Source organism: Amblyomma americanum, chromosome 3, assembly GCF_052857255.1.
Source record: "Amblyomma americanum isolate KBUSLIRL-KWMA chromosome 3, ASM5285725v1, whole genome shotgun sequence".
NCBI lineage: Eukaryota > Metazoa > Arthropoda > Arachnida > Ixodida > Ixodidae > Amblyomma > Amblyomma americanum.
In genome coordinates, this window is record NC_135499.1 from 225,776,557 (window position 1) to 225,790,593 (window position 14,037).

Here is a 14,037-nt window from a genome sequence, read left to right on the forward strand (position 1 = left end):
CTGTGCGCTGCAGCTGTGTTAAATACGGCATCCCAGCGCAGTTCAGCCGCAGTGCCTGGCCTTATCGCAAGGCTAACCGAGTCGAGGGCCACTACTGTGTTAGAGTACGGAAAGCGTGACGGGGGTCAGCCTGCCTTTGCTTAGCAGCCTCTGTCCCATTTCAGGCGTTCCAGCCGGTGCAGTTCTTCCCCGGTTTGCAGATGACCTCCCTTGGATTCCTCCGTGGAGGCGCGCACAAGCAGGTCTCTGAAGCTGTGAACTAAGCTATACAGGTCTGCTGGTAATTGAGTGCTGCATATTGCGCCCCAGTGCAGGAGAAGGTCCACAAGTTACTTTACAAAATAAAGTCAGCGTTGAGGACTTGGTGATAGTAAAGGAGTACAGCTTTCTGCTTTGCAGGGATGCATAACACAGTACTGTACATGCACCAAGAAGTGGTATTCTCCTGCGACCGCTTAATGATTTATAATCGCATTTTTCTCTCATGCTGTTTTGATTTCGGTTCCAACAGCTCTGTGACGTCAGTGATGTTTTGTTTAGGTCCCATGAGGCATGCAAACACTGCAATATAATCGCTGCTTCATTATTTGTCATTCCGGCTCTTGATGCAGACTGGCTTTAGCGTTGTAGTGAATTAAAACGACAGAGCGTTACTTTTGTTTCCATTGTCGTCTCATTCTTTGTGTGAGGGGTGCCAATGCAAAGGTCTCTCGGCTGTTGCCGGGTGCCATAGAGCCATCGCGTTACTAAAATATTGTGGTTATTATAATCATTACGATAATAATCCTCATAATCGCCACCACCATCATTACCGTTCGCTGAAAGCGCTGCTATTGGGACGCAAGCCCGTTGACCGCGTTAACGACGCGGAGCGAGAGCAAGGCCATTTGTGCTTCAGAGTAATAAACATGTGTGCTGCAGCAGCTGCACATTGCCTGAACAATGCTGCTGACAGAGCATCGTTCGGCATTAGTGCATTCGACATTAGTGCATTCGGAGACGAGAATACCTCTTTTATCTGGGTTTCGCTGCTCCTGTGCTATAGGCAGCATTTCTTGTTTTCTGTATGCGTGAAGAGGCCCGTGAGCTGCAGCGAGCTAGTTTAATTACTATTCAAGGTGCCACCATGTGCGCACAGTTCCATCATGAATGGATTCAGGTAGAGGCCATGTTTTTTTATACTATGTAACTGCTACCAAAACACCATCAGATGGGAACATATATGCCTGTATAATAGACGAATTCAATTAACGTGATCGTTGTTGCTAACAACTCTGTTGAAGCCCTTGGCTGGAGGAGTCTGCATTCTAACCTTGGACAGTATTTTCAGGGTGATAGCAAGTGCCATAAACAACTCCTCCGATGCTATTTATTTTTCTGTAATTTGATCGAAGTTATAGGACACTGGTTGGTCAGAACTGATCCTGTGCGTCCTACATTGCCTGTATTGCCCATCACATTAACCCTAGCGCAGCGTTCGTAGACAAAGATACATTTGTTTTTGTTGTTTTTTTTGCTGTGAATTAGAGTGAAGTAAAATACCTCATTATTAATGTCAGTCTGTTTTGTCTCCTTTTATCTGACGTGCAGGCGAACGCGTAAACATGTTTCTAAAATTGAAAGTATGCTCGGAAGCAGAGCACTCAGGCCGGCGACATGCGTTCGCACCTTTGCTCCGACGCGGAAATTTTATCCACGGAATGCACCAGGGCGCTTTGCACTACAATACATTCACTTTTTTTGTTAATTAAACGAATCAATCAATCAATCAATCAATCAATCAATCAATCAATCAGGTTTATTTCACATCAAGGATGTGGGGAGCGGGGACAAAAAGCCTATAGAGGCTTGACGGAGGTCCCCGCCCCCTACAGCAACTACATTGTGCACAAAAACCCACAATCACACAACGGTACATTATATGTTATGCCTGTGACATACTTAAAACAAAAGCACATTGTATCGAAAATAAAACACGTTCAGGGCATCAAAAAACACATAACCATCAAACATATCACGTAAAGAGGGAAGGCATAAAAGCAGGCTGAGTTAGTACACTAAAGAAAGAAACTATATGCTGTTACTCTTCACTAATTACAGTTTTTCACAAATTGTTTAAAATGGACGGGATATTATAGGACAGCATTTGTCTGCCGTAGTTAGTTCGCGTTCGCGGTAAATACCAGTTGTCTCCGATGCGCGTATTGTAGGGGCGTTCTCTGCATGTTAGTCGAGACAAATCAGCGAGAAATGCAGTTCCTTGATTAATATTTGATGTGTACTTTTTGCGGAGCATGACAGAGTACAATTGCACAATAGGTACAATGTGTAATGCCTCAAAGACAGGTTTGGTGTGTACATCATTTGGGATGTTGTTAATTGCACGAACTGCTTTTTTCTGTAGTGCATGGAGTTTTGTAATATTGGAGACAGTGGTTGTACCCCAGACTAAGAAACAATAAGTTATAACACTGGTGAACAAAGAGTCGTACAAAAGTTTTTTTATGCATTGTGGAAAGTAGTACCGAAACTTGGACAGGATACCTACTACTCTTGAAATTTTGGCAACTGTATTATCAACGTGAACATCCCAAGATAAGTTCTCGTGGAATGTGACACCAAGGCTTTTAACGGAAGAGGAGACGTGTATTTTTGATGAACCGATCGATAACGTTAACTCAGAAACAGACTTATTACGGGGTCTAAAAAGCACAGCTTTTGTTTTGCTTATATTGATATTCAGCGAATTGGAAAGTGACCAGTGGTGTAGCGAACGTAGGCACCTCGTAGCATTTACTTCCAGACTCGATACACATGGTGCCCTGAAAAATAGGCTGGTGTCATCAGCGTAGATAACAAAAGTTGTGTTAGGGTCAATGTTTACAATATCATTAATGTAGAGATTAAAAAGTAGCGGTCCGAGTATGCTACCCTGGGGTACGCCGGCAGCAATATGCTTGGGGTCAGATAGTGTGTTATCAATCACAACCTGCTGAAAACGGGCCTCTAAATATGATTTAATGATACTATAAAAACAACCTCGGAAGCCATATCTGTCTAGTTTTAGTAATAAGGTTTCGTGATTAACGCGATCGAACGCCTTAGAAAAATCTATAAAAATGCCTAGTGTTAGTTCTTTGTGTTCGAAAGATTCTAAAATCAGCTTCTTCTGTGTAAGAAGAGCGGTCTCAGTGGAGTGTAATTTCCTAAATCCATGCTGACTGGGTGTGATCAACTTATGCTTTTCGCAAAAACCTAGAATCCTGCTATGTAACAGCTTTTCTAAACATTTGGAAAATAACGGGAGTATAGATATCGGACGGTAATTGGATAAATTGTTAGTATCCCCTCCTTTATGAATTACGATGACCCTTGCAGTTTGCATCCTACTAGGAAAGGTGCCCTGGGCGAAACAGCAGTTAAAGACATGGTCTAAGATAGGACAAAGGACATCAATTGCATGTTTGAACGGTAGGATCTGGAACCCATCCACGTCCTTCGACTTGCTATTTTTGAGGCTATTAAAGCATCGCATAATCTCGTTTTGGTCTGTTGGAGCCAGGAAAGCGGTAAACGAGTTTGATTGACCAAGATATCTCATGCAGGTAGGGTCATGAATAGTATGCGCAACAGACACAAAGAAATCGTTAAAAGAATCAGCCAGCTTTTTTCCTGATAACGTCTCATCATCTATCATGACTTCCAGTTCATTAATGCTCTTGGATGGGTTAATAATGGTATTAAGTTGTTTCCATACCTTATCACTTCGCTTCAGAACATCCTTGTTGAATAGATTATGGAAGTACTCTTTCTTTGCCTGACGCAGAAATGATGTCACCTTGTTTCTGTACGCCTTAAATATAAGAAAGTCATCAGTGCTTCTATTCTTAATGAAACAATTATAAAGGTGGTTTTTGTGTTTTATCATCTTTAAGCATTCTTTGTTTATTCATGGCTTACGAGCACTCTGTGGTTTTCTGGTGCTTCGATATGGGAAGCATTCAATATATACCGGTTTTATGATGCTTATAAATATATCATATGCTTTGTCAGGATCTGTAACCTCATAAACTGGACTCCAGTCTATTTGCTCAAGTCTAGACCGAAAGCGTGTCAAGGTATCCTTATTCACTAACTGTCGCTGTTGCGGAGTAGTTTTATTGGACTTTGTTATACGACTATCTATGAAGTAAAAAATCGGTAGGTGATCACTAACCTGGCCAGAGATAACGCCAGACACGATTGACTTGTCATGCAAATTTGTAATGAAAGCATCTATTGAAGTTGCAGTCGATGTGGACAGGCGTGTTGGATCAATGATGGCATTAATGAAACCGTTACAGTCTAACAGGTTATTTATTTGACGCTGCTGAGTTCAGGGTGTAGAAAAGTCTATGTTGATGTCGCCGCCAAGGACTAAGTAAAATCTGTTTTCTGTTATCCATGTTAAAAAAGTGTCAAGAAATGAAAGAAAGTTTGGGATGCTACCACATGGAGGTCTGTACAAAACAGAAAAAATGTTCTGCCCAGCCTTTAGAGAAAGTATTTCAAAATCTTCACATGATTTAGTAAAGTCAGGAAGAACTGAACACCGAACGGATTCCTTTGCAGCTATCATTACTCCACCGCCTTTTTTGTTTGGGCGGTTTAGCACGTATGAGTTATAATGCGGCATGATAAGGGCTTCATGATCAGTTCGGTACCAGGTCTCAGTGAAAAATATTATGTCAAACTCGAAATCAAACAAGCCAAGAAATGCGATTATTTCATCCTCTTTACTGCGCAGAGATTGTGCGTTAAGATGAAAGAATGACGTTACTTCTTTGTTTTTTGCAAAAAGGCTATTGATATCTGCAGGTAGAAAGAACTGGGAAGCCATGCCTAATCAAAAGGGAAATCTCAGTAGGCGCACAAAATCTTTAGACTATCTTTTCCAGGTCATTGACGCAATCGATCCGGACCACTGACGAAGTTACATCCTTCTTAGCAAAGATGCGGCCATTCCTCGTCCACGCAAACTTCCATTGCTTAGCTTTCTTACGAGCAACAGTGAGTCCCATCAGCTTCTTGAGTGAAGGGCACAGGTGCTCATTTATATGGACAGGATTTGCATCTTCATCAGGGTGCCCAAGATCGCTTGTGGTAATTCTTTGTTTTCTGGCTTTTTCAAGGAAGGCGTCGCGTTTTGAGCGTTTCTGAAACTGTAGCACTATGTTCTGGCACGAAGAGGTTTTAGTAGGCACACGGTGGCACACTTCAATGTCGTCGGATGTCACGGGTACATTCAAAACCTCCCCGATCCTCTCAATAACCTCAGGAAGGTTTTCCTTCTCGGTTACCGGCAGGCCAGTGATCTCTACGTTTCGGTTCCTGGAATATTGTTCCAAGCTGTTGAGCCTTAGTTCACAGTCAGACACTTGACTTTGTAGCGCATTACGGTCAGAGGTCAACGCGGCATTTTCAGCCCTTAAGGATTTGTTTTCTGCCTTCAGCGCAGCACACTCATTGACCATGTCATCGTATTGCTTGCTACAGTAATCTATACTCTGTGAAACTTCTCGCAGCTCCTTCCTCAAGTCACGTTCAAGAACGCTTCGCAATGCCGCAATGTCATTCGCAAGTTCTTTCCTTAATTCATCCCGTAATTTCTCAAGTTCGCTAGGCATGGTTCACAGCAGATGACGAGAAAAAAAACGATGCACACTTGGAAGCACCAATGAAAAATACACTACTCTCGCGCTAAGATGGTTTACGATTGTACAAAGAAATACGTGCAGAGCATGAAACTATTTGGCAGCAGTGCAAACATGCAAAAACCACGGACAGAGTGCCTAGAAAGATTCAGTTACCTGCAAAGTGCAGGAAACGTTAGTGACTGTGTCAAGATGTGCACTGCTGCCAAACTACGGTGCCGTACGACGTGCTGCAGCTATTTAACGGTGATCCAGGTGGCGGGTCAGTAGTTGGCGCAGGCGCAGGAGCTACCGATAGGTCCGCGATCCTTCAGGGCGGTGATCTGGCGCGTGTCAGATCTGGCGCGTGTCCGGTTACGGCGAACAGCTGATCCCGGGAACTTGGGTCGATGAAATGCCGGATTTGTAGCTGCAAAGTGCAGGAAACGTTAGTGACTGTGTCAAGATGTGCACTGCTGCCAAACTACCAAACCTGCGTGTGTATTTTTTTCCAGAGCACCTAAATCTGGAACACAAAAAGGTAATTTGTTTACTTAAGCGCGGACTCTTTTTACATATTTGCCAATTGCTAAGGCAGGACTGCAGTGGTTATTTCCCTTCGTAGGTATGCGTACAGTGATCGCTCATGTCGCGTTAACAATATCCTTTGAACCCCAAATGATATAGCTGATGATGTCGTTCGTTTCTCAGTTGTTGTCGTTAATGAAGGAAAGAAAAATAAATTAAAAATTTGAAGCGGCGTCGTGTTGCAGTGAAGCAGAATAGTTAATGAGGTATTTCACTTTTGCTCGTGATATAAACATAAAGGCAGCAAAGCAGTACTCGGTAATTTCACTTCTCCGTGTCACTTAAGACAGTGTTCTTTTTTTTTATTCTCCACGGCAGACTTAATGATTACACACTAACTGACCGCAGCTGGCACAGGAAAGGGTTAATTGGAGAGATATGAGAGAGGCCTTTGTACTGCAGTGGGACTAGTCAGGTTCAGGATGATGATGGTTAATTAACAGCGTTATTCAGAACAGGAAAGATCACATTGAGTCATCAATTAGGAATGGACGAATATTTGAATGCAATGGAATAAATTACCGAAGAAATCTAGACAGAAAAGTGCCACAAAATGCCCATATGCGCATTCCATATTGGGTCAGAGAATGGTTATGCTGTAAAACCTCGCTATGACGAGACAGATAATAATAAGATAATTTATACGAGGTAAAAAGGCACTCCCCTTCAAAGCTCCTGCAGAAGCCCATGTATCCAATATCCCGTGTTTACGAAGTAAACGGGGTCTAAAGGAACCTACAATGAGCTCCATCGCCAATTTTACCCTGAGCATGTCCATGTATAATGGAGCTCAGCAATTCTGTAACGTTTCCATACGGTAAACTGAAATCACCAGGCATAACCTGATCTGTCGAACACACAAAACAAGAGAAAACTTATGCCGCCTCAAGCGAGCCTGCATGAAGCACTATGTTTGGGCACTTCGTCAGCGTGGCATGACGCAGGAGACCCCTTATTGGCCGCCTGAGCAACCTCCACTTCACCACCCCATTCACCCTTCTCCCTTCTCCAACCCCCTCTCTGAACACGACCCACTACGAGCGCACTCTGCTTCACTGGTTCCATGTGCAGTTTAGCTTCCGTTTTCAAATCGTTTGGCGGTGCCCTTGGCGTGCCTGACAGTATCGGCGTTCCGCTGGCTTCACAAGGCCAAGCGGTTGTTAATATAAACGCCAAACAATTTTTGTTGACCAGAAGGCGGTCATCATCAAAGCCTTCGATCAGCCGTACGCATTCACCGCAAGACCGCCCTGTCCATCTGTGAGCTGTTGGGTCCCAAGTATTCGCGAGCTGTGCGGCAAAGCCAACAAAAACGGATACTCGTGACGAAACCTCCCTCTTTTAGAGAGTCCTCTATTAAAACGGCCTCCATTGGCTTCAGCAGCTAGAATACGGAGGTAAATATTATTGGTTGGTCTCTCTGTCCTCTAGAACATTATTCTTCCAAGACCCGTTTTCTTGGCGCTGCAGCCCGCGCGGACCGCGTATGAAACGCGGGCTCGATGGCAAAGCTGACATATTGCATCTGGCTACGTATATTCAGCCGTGCGGTGGGGGCTTGCTGATGGCTCCCACAACGCGCGTAGGCGGAATACTATACTCCAGTGTGTTGTCAACGGTGTACACTGTGGCAGGTAAGCCCTTTGGCATGTTACAGTTGCATCCTGGTTCGCGTACTGCTATAACGAAGCAACGGCTATAACAAAGAAATCATGGTGCCTCTTTGACTTCGTTATACGAAGTTCAACTCTATAGGTTTTTTGTATATGGCTTGGTAGACCGAGATGGTAGCTGTAGGTATACACTAGCGCGGACATGGTGGCGTTGTTAAAAACTATTCCGTACCGGTGCCAGTAGTAGTGAATATCTCTTGCTCATACACGTGTCTAGGGGTTTGAGCTCTGGTTTGAAGTCTCAAAAGTGCTATCATTGGGCTTCGCCATTTATTAAGTAATGTGCGTGTTCGCTTCTGCTCATGTTTTGTCCTTTGTTACCTAGCTATACAAGTTACAAAGGCTCGTAAAAACTACCGGCGCCCAGTCTTGGTTTTTCCTGGGCTCCCTTCACGTGTTTTGGAATGTGTCAGTACAAAGTCGCAAAAGCCACCATTCATCCTAAGCATGCTTTACTGCCCCGTGCCGGCGTAATCTTGTGTTCCGGACACTTTGTACCCACTGAGGCCCCAGTCTTTACGCTCTGTTCACAAAGAGAAGATAAGAACACGCCACCAGTGGTGACTCACCCGACACGAGGAGGAAATGTGTGCGGGCTAACTATTCTGCTCCCGAGACAATCACCCCAAAGGCGTTCGCGTGCTTACTTCGACTGCCTTTGGTGAACACTGTTCACCGGGGCACTAAACACGCTGTTCGCTGTGCAGAATTCTCACATCTTAAAAACAATAAGGCACTGCCTTTGGGGAGCGTATAAGCTGGCCAGGAGTATTCGTCTAAACATTATGAATTGATAAGATTATCAGTGCATTCCCTGAAACTTAATTCATGTTGGTTCACAAATACCGACAAGACACTATAGAAGATGGTTTAGTTTCGTTTATGGGGGTTTAACTTCCCAAAGCGACTCAGGCTATGAGAGACGCCGTAGTGAAGGGCTCCGGAAATTTCGACCACCAGGGGGTTTTTAAACGTGCGCTGACATCGCACAGTACACGGACCTCTAGAATTTCGTCTCCATCGAAATTCGACCCCCGCGGCCGGGATCGAATCCTCGTCTTACGGGTAGGCAGCCGAGCGCCATAACCACTGAGCCACAGGGCGGCCCTCACTGTAGAAGGAAGATGCACGTCCAAGACACACTTCACGTTATTGTTGAATATGCGAGATATTAGGACACGTGGAGCGGCTAGCACTAATATTTGGGCTGTTCTTCAAGGTTGGGTCATAAGAACGAGATTAAGATTGCGAATGTGACTGTACCATCCATATCTTATAGCCCTAGGTGACCTTGAGCGCGAAAACATTATACGGGCTCTTTATTCACTTTTCTTGTGATTTGACTTATTCTACCACGACAGGCAGCGCCACTTGGTTATTGTACAGTCTTCATCGCAGCAAAACGTTCGCTTGCTCCTTCCTTTCGAGGGCTGTGTAGAGGAGTGACCGTAACACAGCCAGCATACAGTAAACGCTCCATGCACTGCCTTTCCTCTCGTGTCGTGTACACGTGCCTGACATTTTACGCCACCATTCTGGAGGTCACGGTTCTTTCGCTTCGCTTGCACCGTATACCTTAACCGGCTTAGGGCAGCTCAGTGCTGGGTTTGTCTGCTTGGGTTTGTCAGAGACCTGGCTCGGCTATAAACTTTGTCGAAAATACACTGCTAAAGGGGGTTTGCATCTAAACCATGTGGCGGGGCTCCTGTTGCATATATCCATGCAGCGTTCGAGCGGTGAGGACTCTACAGTTGTTCTCATCTTCCACACATTTGTAAATACGAAAACAAGCCTTACTGCATGCCCCAAAAGAAGACTCCGTGGGCTGTATATATTTGTATATATAAAGGCTGTTGGTGGCACGAATATATAGCGCGAAGCCGCAAGCTTGGAGAGTGGCACCTGCACGCGTCCGCATGTCTCCTGGCCACGTCGCGTGAAAAAAGATGACGTCATGCAGGCGTCTAAAAAAACTGTTCTGTGAAAACGACCTGTAGGGTTAAGTAATTCATGATACTAGTACGGCGAACCGAGAGGGCACTGTAGCAATCGTCAGCGCCATTCACGTGACTACGTGCGCCAGCGCTCTCCAAACACGGGGTCGAGTCCGGTCCGCGTTGCGATGCTTGTCGCTCAATGGCGATAGTTGGTACGCGCGTCACGTTCGGCCGCGTCACCCAGGCGTCGCCAGAGTGCGACCGACCGAGCGAGGCCGCACAGTGCGGGGAAGCCGAGGCCGTTGGGGCGCGCGACACCCCCGGTTATATACCGGGAAGCCGTGTGTGCGGCGCATCTGCGGAGCCTGAACACCGCGCGCGGACGGCGACCATTTCCGCCTGTGCGGGCAGCCGCGACGGTAAACAACCAGGGTTCCCCTCCCCGGTCGCGATGGAGCGGCGCGTGAGGCCTTTCATACAACACCTGCGGAAATCGAGCCGGCGGCTGTGCGATCCGTGTTCGGGCCTTCGACGCGCCGGCCGCGGTGTGTGACGACGGCAGAACGCGCTATCACGCCCCGCCTGGAGGAGCCGCATTATGACCTTGCTTGCACCGGTGCAAGGCGCACGCTGTAAAATGTTTGCCAAGCGAACGCACCTTTCTGCTCTCGTTTGAGGTGCTGTCAAACGGTGCTGTCATCTCGCACAATATTGATACGCCGCTGTCTTACTATAAAAAAAATTATAAAAAATTATTATCCAACGAAGTCTCGCCTTCTGAGTGTTGACCTCTCTGTTAAGTGATGGAATAGAAAGATGTTGCGTACAGGCTACAATAGGATACCCTTTCTGGGGAGCCCATATCTCCATTCGATATAGCCCACACTACTGGTGCGCCAGCCACTGCGTGGCGTCCAGGAAGAGGTCACCAGGGCAGGGCTCCGCTGGTCTCAACAGCCATACTTTGAGAATAGGCAGAATCTGATGCCCGCCGGGAAAGAGAACACTCCAAACATGCTCTTGCTTCTCCGAGTGCCCAACCACTTTCATGGATTATTCTCGGCACGCCGAGAAGCAAGGCCACCTTAAGATTATGAAGTCTATGAGAAATATTGCCATTTTGAAAATGCAAAAATATGCAGTCAATGACTGAACCGTGGTCAATAAGGCCGGGTTCTGAGGCCGTCGCATTGCTGCCGCTCACGCGTGCCTAGTGAAGGTTTCGCTGGATGCTCGCTTCTTTAGTGTTTGTCAGGCTCAGTGTTTGTCACGCCGTAGTGAAGGGCTCTGAAAATTTCGACCACTTGGGGTTCTTTAGCGTGCACTGACATTGCACAATACATGGGCCTCCAGAATTTCGCCTCCATCGAAATTCGGCCGCCGCAGACGGGATCGAACCCGCGTCTTTCGGCTCAACAGCTGTGTGTCATAACCACTGAGCCACTGCGGCTGCTATATCCAATGCCGATAAGGCTAGAAATACTCGCAGATATATCCACACCGTCGCCTCGTAAGTGAAGTTTTCGCTCACCAGCCAATCGTTCGGATTTCTCGGTGTCGTTGGTCTGAAACACATGTCGCACTACAATGATATGCTGCTGCTGCTGATCGTGATGGTGTCATTGTCGGACGAGTGTGACCGCTGTGACCGCCGACGTCGTCTTTGTACACTGAAAACGAGCTGAAGCTTTCGAATGCGTTTGGAAAGTAGCATGTAGCACCGCGGGAGTGCGTCGATTCTGAATGCCAATCTCGAATGCCATTTGAACGTACCAGTGTAGCACGGGGTACAACTTCTTGGGCATCAACGTACACACCCTTTTTCGAACAGCGGAGGCCTCTTCCCACCTTATTGTAGAAGCCGCCGCCCAGCCGTGCGGTAAGTTTTCCGGGCGTTCCAAAGCTTGCGGTAGGAAGAAGGACTCAAAGAGCACGAGAACGCCGCTGTTAGTTAGCCACATCACGCAACATGGCGACCGCTCTTGTCACGCGAGCACTGGCCTAGGTAGTTTCGAGTGAGTGAATAAACTTTATTGCTCTAATAGAGGAGTCTTGCTGCTTGCACGAAGATTGCCGATGTCTTCCAGGCTGAGCGTGGTTGGCGCCCCTAGTCCAAGGCACCAGTATGGTTGTAATGATTCCCAAGCCTGAGAAGAAACTACACATAGAGAAGATGAGGCCCATCTCACTCACATCTTGCCTCGGCAAGCTCTACGAAAGAATTGTGACCAAAAGAATTCAAAACTATCTAGAGGTAGTTTCGAAAAACACTGTGCATTCACGTACTTATGAACGCCTCGTAACAGGAAAAAAAGAACGCAGTGCGGCCACTAACAAGAAAATAAAACCAAAGACAGATCTGTTTGTGATTAGAACAAATGTGCAGCTCTGGGTGCGAATGTGGTCCTCCTTCGGACCCTCATTCTGCGCTCGAGCTTTTCACGGCGTCTAAATTCATAGTGGTGCATTGCACTGACCCTGAGGCGGTGTGTGCTGCCAGCGTTTTGTAAATGCAGTAAGAAAAAGTCTACGCGTTGACAAATGCATTTTGTTACAGATGGTACTACGTTAAAAGTAAAGGCCTTATAACAGCTACAGTAATGCTGAAAACTTGACAGCAACGCCGGGTAAATATTTTGAACAGACCCCGATGTTCTGTTAATTCAGGTAAGAAAAAGAAGAAAACGCGCATCTCCCAGTCGCCAGTAGGGTGTTTCTCGGTATTTTTTCCTTCTTTTTTTGGCCGCGAAATTGTAGAACTGAATAGCCTTTCAATGTCTTCCGATTCTTGGCCAATGCCCCAGAGTGGGTATGTCATTTGTTGTTAGGACGACAACAACAATAACAACGACAACAGCGCGTGTTCTAGTGCTCTGGTGTTCCTCATAGGGCTGGCGCTACTCTGATGCGTTCTTGAAGGGGAGTTTCTGAGTTTCTTCTCTTCCTCCCCATGAGCCCATGTCAGTGCACAATCGTGTACAAGGCATGCAAAAAGAGAAAAACGGAATGTCCCCGTCCCATTTCCATTCCACCCTTTTAACGGATCTCCTGAGAGCTGCACTGCCTATAGTTAGCGTTTAGTTCCTTTTTCATAGTCCCACGCTTTTTATTGCGTCCGCTACTTTCCAGTGGTCAATTTGGCCCGATAAATGAAGGTAAAGCAAATGTGTACGCGGCGGTGAAATCCAAAACGAGGTGATTATCTGTTTATTAATTTCTCTTTGTTTAGCATGCTGCACGACCGCACTATTTCCTTAGTACTGTTTCCCCTCCTGGGTGAAAAATAAAAATAAAAATGAGGAAGAGAGCCACTGTCTTTCCTCCTGTATTCGGATTCGTAAGGCTACGCTGGTTCCTTTTCCTGTGCCCAGAAAAGCCCGTAAACCCGTTGCCTTGGTATCGTCTGCACAAAACCCTCCAACTTCGGTTGATATAATGGCGAAGCGTTTCTATTCACAGAAGCGGGTGATGAGATCATTGTTACGCACGCAGTTCATCTTCGAGCACTCAGAGCAGTCACAAAAAGACCTTTTGCGTCGGAGGCAGAAATTTCACATTCGTACTCCGCAATGGCGATAGACTCCCACATTAGTGCCCTATAAATCGCATCTGTGAATGTGATATCGCATCTGTGAAGTAAGGATACGCGGCATCACCTCAGAAAATCAGAACGGGAAAGCTCGCTCCAATTGACACGAATAAATTACTTACGCTCATTTTTTGCAACAGTCGAGAGTGATCCCGACCTAACTTGCTAGTACTCCGCACTGGAGAGATTATCCTAGACTCCCGGTCGATACGAGCGCTTCAACAAAAAGAGCTGACAGCTGCTTTTATTTGTAAAATGAAAAGAAAACCACGCGAGGAATAGCTCAAGCCTGACGTCACTGAGCATGACAGCAAAAAGCAGCAGCTGACTTGGCCTGTCATGAGTCCCGCTTATTTGCATATTCTTCGCGTCCCCCTTCCGCCTTTCCTTTCGTCGTGGTTTTTAAACGGAAAAACGCACAGAGTAGGCGACACACTGCTGAAATTAAAGAATAAAAGCGAGGGAACGCCAAAAGACTTATATGACGAAAAAAAAAATGAAATGAAGAGGGAACGACAGTCAACCGGTGCGACGTCACTCACTCAGGAAGTAGCGACGTAGCATCATCAGACCACGTG

The 14,037-nt window shown here is 46.2% G+C and overlaps 1 protein-coding gene across 1 annotated transcript in view; it reads left to right on the forward strand.

The window, feature by feature from the left end:
• The window catches only part of LOC144126247 (uncharacterized), a 220,075-nt gene that overhangs the window by 166,002 nt on the left and 40,036 nt on the right, over window positions 1-14,037 (forward strand). The window lies entirely within an intron of this gene.